The 10,227-nt window shown below is 42.1% G+C and overlaps 1 pseudogene; it reads left to right on the top strand.

Annotated features, from left to right (window-relative positions):
* The first annotated feature begins 2,826 nt into the window (after window positions 1-2,826).
* Window positions 2,827-4,302, top strand: LOC113633332 (40S ribosomal protein SA pseudogene; annotated as a pseudogene).
* The last annotated feature ends 5,925 nt before the right edge of the window (window positions 4,303-10,227 follow it).

Here is a 10,227-nt window from a genome sequence, read left to right as displayed (position 1 = left end):
CACTAATACAAAAACAAAACTTACTTTTTACACAATGAAACTGAAAAGTTTAATCATCTTTGGTGGTAATACTTCTAGACTGTATCATACTCTAATTAGGGGCCTTTATAAGATTATATGAAGCATGAATTAATTTCTCCCTAATAATCCAGCATCATCATTATGAAGATCAGTTATTAATTGTGAAAACAGGGCCTGGCCCCAGACCATCTGGCTTCCTGAGTACTGGTGTTTGCATTTTAGTCTTCCATGCACCCATGGGCTCAGACCCTCTGGCTGCTCTCTGGGTAACTGCCATAGCATCATCACTGGAAAAGCTTGTTTGGGTTACCTAAAATAAGAATAAATGATCCAGCAGGAGCTTGAACTTCAGACATCTGTTTTGGCTATTCAGAGGCCCTCTTCCCTCCTCCCTACTTTGCAGCTGGATTACTAATAACTGAGGTACCATGTAAATAACCCTGGAGGGCCAAGGCACCATTGTACATTATTCTTCGTCTCTATAAGGATTAAGGGGGCAAATAGAGTCACTAAATCACCCCTTTGGTAGGCCAATGCCACACTTTGCACATCAGGATAACACACACTGGTAGCACAGTGAACACGTTTTGCATGTGTTTTAATATTCTACTCCAAATTGCCTGTGTAGAGGGGAAAAGAAACTAACATTTATAGATGGACTACAGTGTGCTACATGCTTTGTATACTTTACTTCCTTTAATCAAACACAGTGATAGAGATATTATTCCCCTTTTACAGATGAGGACTGAGGTTAAGTACTTTACCAAACCTCTCACAACTATTAAGTGACAGAAAATAGATTATAACCCATCTATGTCTCAAACCCTCCAAATTTTTTCACTTTATTAAAATTTTTTTAAATTTAAAAAATTTTTTTAAATTTAAAAAATTTTTCACTTTATTTAAAAAAAAATCACAAAATCAATGCATGCTCGTTATAACAAGACAATCAACACAGATATGCTGATGTCTGTTTCCCAAACCTAATTCTACCCTCGAGGCATACATTTTATTAGCTGTGACCAGGGATCAAACCTGGGCCTCCACAGTGAAAGTGCTGAATCCCTAACCATTAGGCCACTAGGGAACTCCCCGACTCACTATTTTTTTTTTTTTTTTTGCGGTACGCGGGCCTCTCACTGCTGTGGCCTCTCCCGTTGCGGAGCACAGGCCCCGGACGCACAGGCTCAGCGGCCATGGCTCACGGGCCCAGCCGCTCCGCGGTACGTGGGATCTTCCCGGACCGGGACACGAACCCGTATCCCCTGCATCGGCAGGCGGACTCTCAACCACTGCGCCACCAGGGAAGCCCCCGACTCACTATTTTTTGACTTTACTATAGTTCAAAAGTGACACGCAGTCAGTGAAACTGTACTCGAATTTTGAATGTTGATCTCTTCCCAGGTTAGCAATATGTGGTCTGATACTCTCGAGATGCTGGGCAGTGGCAGCAAACCGCAGCTGCCAGTCAGCCACACCATCACAAGGGGAAACAGCCAATATTCTGACAACCATTCTGTACCCTGACAACTATTCTGATGCTCACTTTCAATAAAGTATTCAATAAATGACATGAGATATTCAACATTTTATTATAAAATAGGCTTTGTGTTCAAAGATTTTGCCCAACACTAGGCTAATAGAGTGTTCCGAGCACGTTTAAGGTAGGCAAGGCTAAGCTATGAAGTTCGGAAGGTTAGGTGTATTAAATGCATTTTCAACTTACAATGGGTTTATTGGGATGTAACCCCATCATAAGTCCAGGAAGATCTGTAATCACGTATACACACATATGAAGATTTTCTTGCTTTTTCTAAAAGTAAGGTAATTCCATGAATGTTACTCTGTGACTTTATGACTATATGATATACTCTGTATTACAGATAAACCATAATTTATACAACATTTCCTGACAGAAATTCAAGGGGTTTTTAGGTTTTTGCAATTACAAACAGAGCTTTAATAAACTTTCTTGAACATATAACCTTACAAACTGGAACCTTGATTTCCACAGGCTAAATGAACAAAAATGACAGTACTGAATGTAATCTCTGTATTTTTTAATAGATAGCTGGCCTCATTCCCAAAAGGTACAGCAATTCATATTTACAGCAGCAACATACGAGCGCTCATTTTCTCACCCTCTTGCCAGCACAAAATATCAATCTCTCTACTTTTTGCCTATTTGATAGTCGAAAGGGTATTTCATTGCATTTCCTTGATTACTGGTAAAATTTAGATTTGTGCTCTTCTGTTGTCAGATTTGACTCATAAAAAAAAGTGTGACGTGCAAAGCCAAACAATGGAATCTATCTTCTCTAAGCCCTGGTAGTTATTCTTACAAGACAGGGGCAAGATTCTGTTGGATTCTGTGCAAAGTACACCCTCAGTTAGCCAGCAGGGTCTACACCCAGGGCATCATAGAAAGAAAGGAAAACAAAACTGGACTCTGAGGTGTAGACAGTTCAGAAACAATAAATAAATGAAGAGGTCAGTGGCATTATTTTTTATTAACTTTCAAACTTGGAAACCTTTATCAAAACCAGGTCTTACAGGGGAGGGAGTAGGGAACCTTGAAGACTGGATGGCTCTTTTACAACCCTCGCCCCTCACCTGCTAGGTAAGTAAGAAAGAGGAAAAAGAAATGACAGAAAGGGGGAGAGAGAAGAACCCTGTTTCCTTCAGCGAGGGCCAGGCTCCTGTAAGAAAGGGCCGGGTGCCCGGGGCCTCTGATGCAGGAAAGCAGAGGGGAGCTTGGTCTCCCACAAGCTCAGTCCACAATCTCCAACTGAGAGTGAGATCTGAGGACAAGCCAGAAGCAGTCAGTGGAAGAGCCAGCTTCGGTGTAATGACTTCTCAAACCGGAGGTGTGCCTTTAGACACGTCATAGAAATTCTCCAAACCTTCTTTTCCTATTTGGAAAAATGAGAGAGGGGTTTGGAACTTGTGATGTGTAAGGCCACTTCCACCTCTAAGATTCTGTAATTCCAATGATACAATATTGACAGTGTTCTAATAATTCCACCTCATCTTCAAGTGGTATCCATGAAAAAGTTGAAAGATCATACAATTTGGAGTCAAGTCTAGGGTTCAAGTCCCAATCTGCCAACTATGTAACATTAGACAAGCCCTGTAATTCCTCTGAGCCTTTTTCCTCATCTATAAAACTGACAAAATAAATCTCATAGGGTTGTGGTAAGATTCAAGTGAGGGGATATTTGTGGGGGTACTTATAAACTGTAGAGGTTAGAACAAACATAGCAGAACATTCTTACTAAGTCTGATCCCCTTCTGCACTACCCAGACAGGGGTCCGTCCATACGGCGTTGTTCTGGATTCCCATTGTAACTTAAAGGGAAACTTTCACAATGTCCGGAGCCCTTGACTTCCTGCAAATGAAGGAGGAGGATGTACTCAAATTTCTTGCAGCAGGAACCCACTTAGGTGGCACCAACCTAGACTTCCAAATGGAACAGTACATCCGCGTCTACAACATAAATCTGAAGAGAACCTGCGAGAAGCTTCTGCTGGCAGCTTGTGCCATTGTTGCCATTGAAAACCCAGCAGATGTCAGTGTCGTATCCTCTAGAAATACTGGCCAGCGAGTTGTGCTGAAGTTTGCTGCTGTCACTGGAGCCCCTCCTATGGCTGGCTGCTTCTCTCCTGGAATCTTCACTAACCAGATCCAGGAAGCCTTCCGGGAGCCAAGACTTCCAGTGGTTACTGATCCCAGGGCTGACCACTAGCCTCTCACAGAGGCCTCTTACGCTCACCTGCCTACCATTGCTCTGTGTAACACAGACTCTCGTCTGTGTTATGTGGACACTGCCATCCCATGCAACAACAAGGGAACTCACTCGGGTGGTCTGATGTAGTGGATGCTCGTCCGGGAAGTTCTGTGCATGCGTGGCACCATCTCCCACAAACACCCATGGGAGGTCACACCTGATCTCTGCTTCTACAGAGATCCTGAAGAGATTGAAAAGGAAGAGCAGGCGGCAGCTGAGAAGGCTGTGACCATGGAGGAATTTCAGGGCGAATGGACCGCTCCAGCTCCTGAGTTCACTGCTCCTCAGCCTGAGGTGGCGGACTGGTCCGAAGGTGTGCAGGTGCCCTCTGTGCCTGTTCAGCAGTTCCCCACCGAAGACTGGTCTGCAGCTCCCACCGCTCAGGCCACTGAATGGGTAGGAACAACCACTGAGTGGTCTTAAGCTGTTCTTCCGCAAACTCGTAAAATGGAAGTAGGTTGACGGAAAATAAACAGTTTCCAAAAAAAAAAACCCCAAAAAGTCAGTTTCCAAAAAAAAAACCCCAAAAAGTCTGAGCCAATCATTTCCATTTTTTAGCTCAATTTAAAATTCACTAATCAAATACTTAAATCATTCATTCCATAAGTACTGACAGAATGTCCCCTGTTTTAGGCACCAGAGATACTTTAGTGAATAAGACACTGGAGGTCACTGATATCATGGAACTTGAAGATGTTCTTTTAACATCTGCATCAGAAAAGGAAATCTGGACATATAAATATTTTAGCAAGATACATAAAAGGTAAACAAGCTGTGTCCGGTATTGTAGAGATATGAATTCAACAAATATGTATGGAGCTCTTACTATGGTCCCAGACATAAGGACTAGGCACTGTTCTAGGTGTTGGGAGACTCAGCATTGAACAAGACAGACCAAGTCCCTGGCCTTTTGGAGCTTACATTCCACCAGAAGAACTGAATCAATCAGACTGTCACTAATTATATATGGAAGACACAGCCAAAAACAAGTAGGAGGCCGATGTGAGAGGTACGAACATAGTTCTGGAGCCAGAGCTTCAGGCTTCTTTTCCTAGCCACACTCAGTTTCCCCTTATCGAAACGGAAGGCACAATAAACTCTAACTTGCCCTCCTCATGCCTCATTTCTCCTTCCAACTATTCACCTTGGACAAGTTAACAGCCTTTACCAAGTAATGAGACGTTTGGGCGTAGAAAATAACCACGACTATTTTTCAGCTGTGCTCAGTTGTTATGGCTTAATTAGGTTTTCAAACAGCATTCATGCACTCTGCAAATGTGTGATTCAGCTCGATCCTTTCCAGGTTCCTTTGAACCTACCCGTGACTCACTTAACGTAAGGACTCCCACAGCCAATAACAGACTACCGGTTTCCAGTTAACCTCTAAAGTGTTGACCATTGTGCTGTATATTCAGCTGTATATTCAACAACTGTGGATTCTTTTATATGAGGCACTGTACTAGGTCCTTGCTTCTGGCATTTACAATCATATTTGAAAACTTACGTTAGTTATAAGTCATTTGCATTTCTCTTTTAAGACAGTATGAGTAGATACCATTTGATTAAATGAGAGATAGGAGCTCCCACGAGGGAGACATCATTTCTGACTCAAGCAACTAGGGACGAGGAGGTTGCAGCTCTGATGAGAGCCTGCTTTATCCTGGACATTTTATGTAGATTCTTCAACTTGATGTGGAATGCTTCACAAAGAACTTGGAATCTAAGACCTTGAGTGATGGGAAGAATTAGGAAAGGCAGAAATGACGTTTCAACTGAATACTAAATGACGGCCCAGTGCTGGCCAGGCACAATGCAAGGTACCAGGAACCCAAAGGTGAACAGTGTGGACCTTGTGGTAAAGGGCTTTCAGTGGGGGATACAAACAAATAAACAGGCAATTACAATCACTATATGGTGTGATGTGTGTTACACTAGGTAAAAACACCAAGGTGATGGGAGAACACAGTAAGGTGTATTTGTTAGGAGTCTTTCAGTTGCACTTAATCTAAACTGTGGTCGACTGGCTTATGTCACCAGGAACCTCAGGGTGGATCCAGGACTTAAACAAGGAAACTCTCTCTCTCTCTCTCTCTCTGTATCACCATATCCTTTAATTTTGCAGATGGTGTGTTCTTCCAGATGAATATTCTTTGACACAGTGACACCAGAGGCAAGAGGCAGGCTTCCCAGCTAGCTTTAGTGGAAGGAAGTCAGGGAGGGACTCTGGCCCTACTTGGACCATTCAGCTTTCCCTGAAACTGTTGCCCAGGGAAGGGGCACCATGATTAATAAGCTGGGTTTATGCATCTAACCCTGTTGATGGGTGGTAAAGAAAGGGAGAAATACATGCTGGGTCACCAAAAACAATGGCTACCATAAAGAAGCCCCTGAAGGGAACACTGCAATTGTGGAAAACAGCTAGAACACAGAGGAAGGAACGTGCATGGAGAGTTCCTGGGATGGTGGGAGATTAGTCTGGCTGGAGCCGTGGTCACACCTAAGAGCAGGGAGAAAAACCAAGGTCAGCCTGTGGAAGGCTTCGAATGCCTGGCTAAGGACTCTAGGTCAGCCTGATGGATACGTGGTGACAGCTTTGTTCAGAATCTTTCCAATTTTCCTGAAAATCACTCAGAGCAATGAGAACAAAGGTATGAAACGCCTACATGCTGACATCTTCAGTAAAACAAGGAAGTGAGAAATTTCACAAACTTCATATGGTGTGTAGCATCACCCTCCCTCCCCGAACCGGCACAGGAAACCATACGTGCGGTTTAGCAGGTGCCTCAGGGAAGACCAGAAATGGCACAAGAGTCCAGAGGGTGGAGGTACCGCAATTCTCAGCAAAAATTCAACTCAGGAGAGTGCTCAGCCTGGGTGGGAATAGATGTGAGCAGGATTCAGAAGGAAGAGGGCAGGAATACTGGGAGAGGAAGAAATTAATCCATAAGTGCCTGGAGGACCCACGGGTGCAGCTTAGGAAAAAGAGGAGAGCAGGCTGGCAGGAAGGGGCAGAATGACTGGAAACCAGTGGCTGGGGGAGCAACTAGGGGAGCTCCAGACTAGTTGTAGGAGCTCAGCTGAGCCAGGTTAGAATCCTAAACTGAGAGGAGGTCCCGTTACAGGTAGGTGCCGTAAAGTAAAGTACACACCCCCATATCGACAGAAGGAAGCCTTGAGCTGAGAAATGAGGAAGGCTCCCTTGTTCCTATCATGGGATTCTCTTGCCAATAGTTGTTTTAGAAAAATCCAACTCATTCCAAAATGATAAAAACTTATAACTCGGGCTTCCCTGGTGGCACAGTGGTCGAGAGTCTGCCTGACGATGGAGGGGACACGGGTTCGTGCCCCGGTCGGGGAGGATCCCACATGCCGCGGAGCGGCTAGGCCCGTGAGCCATGGCCGCTGAGCCTGCGCATCCGCAGCCTGTGCTCCGCAACGGGAGAGGCCACAACAGCGAGAGGCCCACGTGCAGCAAAAACAAAAACAAAAACTTATAACTCAACATCCAATCAAAGGTATTGTAAGAAAAACATCCATACAAATGTACCGTCAGAAGAAAATCTGAAAAGGGGTAACAAAACCTCCCTGCAGACTAAGAAAACTCATCAGAGAAATGTGGCCACAAAGCAGAAGAAAATTTTAACCCAACATCCTATTATGAATTTCGAAAATGTAACGAGGCAGTGGCAGCTATGCAGGGAGCTAACAAAGCAGAAATAACTCAAGGAAGGGACAGTCAGGTCAAGGAACGGAAGGTGACAGACAAGAAGAGGACAGGGAACAGAAATGGGTAGATTGACTAAATAAGTGTAAGAAAAATAAATACAAAACATTTCAGATACAAAAACCAAATTACAAGAAACACAAGAGAGAGGAGACACCACTCTAAGGGACACCATGGAAGATAAAAAGAATAGAAATAAAAGTGAAGAAGATAAAATGGGAATGAATAAAAGTCATTAGAGAGGGAGTGATAGGGAAGACAGGCAAAGGAAATAACACAAATGTAAAGTCAGAGCTCCTGAAGAAAAAATCCCAAAACAATGGAACAGAACAGATATTTTAAAATAAACTCAATTTTAAGTAGGGTTTGGAACTGGGATTGGAGGGAGAGCTAGGTCCAGGTCACAGACCTAAATTTAGGAGTGAGGTGGGGAAGGCAGGTCTGGAAGTCATGTGCAAGGCTGCGGTAACCGGGAGCAGGTCAGGGTGCTGTCTGCCCGGCCGTCCTACCTGGGGTCTCTCGGGAGCTTCCCCTGAACCGTGGCAGCCGCGTGAGTGAGACAGAGTGGGAGTGAGCAGCTCTGCTCCCACAACCGGGCTCAGCCCAGTCTCCACCACCTGCAGAAGCAGAGGGCAGGGGCAGCACCTTAGATAAGGTGAACCAAAAACTACAGAGATTAATATAAGGAACATGTATCTAGCACCCAACTTTATAAAATCTTAACCTTTTACCATATTTGCTTCAGATGTTGTTTTTTTTTTTTTTGCTTCAGATGTTTTTAAGGAAATACAACTTTACAGATATAGTTGAAGCCAATCATGAACCCCTCTGATCCCATTCATCTCTCCAACCCCCACCTGAGATACCACTATCCTGAAATTGATTATTTTTGCAAAGCTTGCTTTTATGCTATTACTGCATAAGTATCCATAACTATATATAATATTTCTTTCACAAGCTTTCAAATTTTATATCAAGGTATCATACTGAATGTTTTGATCTAAAATATGCCCCCCCCCAAAAATTATGTTTTTGAAACTTATCCATGTTGATACATGTGGCTCTACTTGATTTTAACCATAGCATTCCATAATATGAATACACCACAATGTATTTATGCATTCTTTTGTTGATGGGCCTTTGGAAAAGGTCTGACAGTTATCTTATAAAACTAAAGCATATACCTACCCTAATGACCCAGCAATTCCCCTCTTAGGTATTAACCAAAAGAAATGAATATGCTTGTCCACAAAAAAGAAAGAAGCCAGACACAAAAGAGTGTATAGGTGAGATTCCATTTATCCATATATATTTATTATATATGGATATATATAAATATTCCCTAGTACAGAACTAGTAAAACCAATCTATGGTGGAAAAAATCAGAATAGTGGCTGCCTCTAAGAAGATGGAAATGGGAATTAACAGGGAAAGGAAACTTTCTGGAAGTGACAGTAATGTTCTATAATTTGTCAGGAGTTTGGGTTACACAAGTGTATCTGTTAAGAATGTATACTTAGTGAGAGGGAGGGAGACGCAAGAGGGAAGAGATATGGGAACATATGTATATATATAACTGATTCATTTTGTTGTAAAGCAGAAACTAACACACCATTGTAAAGCAATTATACTCCAATAAAGATGTTAAAAAAAAGAATGTATACTTAATATTTGTACTTTTCATTGAAATTTTACCTCAAAGAAAAAAAAAACTAAACAAATACTGAACAATAGAGAAAAGACAGTCTCTTCAATAAATGGTGCTGGGAAAACTGAACAGCCACATGTAAAAGAATGAAATTAGAACATTTTCTCACACTGTATACAAAAATAAACTCAAAATGGACTAAAGACCTAAATGTAAGACCTGAAACCATAAAACTCCTAGAACAGAACATAGGCAGAACACTCTTTAACAATAAACTGCAGCATTTTTTTTTTTGACCTCTCTCTTAAGGCAAAAAAAAAAAAGCAAAAATATACAAAAGAGACCTAATTAAGGCTAAAAACTTTTGCACAGCAAAGGAAACCATCAACAAAATGAAAAGACAACCTACTGAATGGGAGAAAATATTTGCAAATGATGTGACCGATAAGCAGTTAATATCCAAAATATATAAATAGCTCTTACAACTCAATATCAAAAAAAAAAAATTTTAAAAATGGGCAGAAGACTGAAAAGACACTTTTCCAAAGAAGATAGACAGATGGCCAACAGGCACATGAAAAGATGTTCAACATCACTAATCATCAGAGAAATGCAAATCAAAATCACAATGAGATATCAACTCACACCTGTCAGAATAGCTGTCATCAAAAAGTCTACAAATAACAAATGTTGGTGAGGATGTGGAGAAAAGGGAACCCTCCTACACTGTTGGTGGGAATGTAAACTGGTGCAGCCACTATGGAAAACAGCGTGGAGTTTCCTTAAAAAACTGAAAATAGAACTACCATATGATCTGGCAATTCCACTGCTGGGTACATACCCAAAGAAAAAGAAAACACTAATTCAAAAAGGTACATGCAACCCAATGTTCATAGCAGCGTTATTTACAATAGCCAAGATATGGAAGCAACCTAAGTGCCCATCAACAGATGAATGGATGAAGAAGATGTGTATATATATACACAATGGAATACTACTCAGCCATAAAAATGAATGAAATTGTGCCATTTGCAACAATGTGGATA

The sequence above is a fragment of the Aethalodelphis obliquidens genome, unplaced genomic scaffold, assembly GCF_003676395.1.
Source record: "Aethalodelphis obliquidens isolate GAN/ISIS:26980383/991018 unplaced genomic scaffold, ASM367639v1 scaffold39, whole genome shotgun sequence".
Taxonomy (NCBI): domain Eukaryota; kingdom Metazoa; phylum Chordata; class Mammalia; order Artiodactyla; family Delphinidae; genus Aethalodelphis; species Aethalodelphis obliquidens.
Note: the sequence above shows the minus strand (reverse complement) of the source record. Positions and strands in the feature narration are given on the sequence as shown.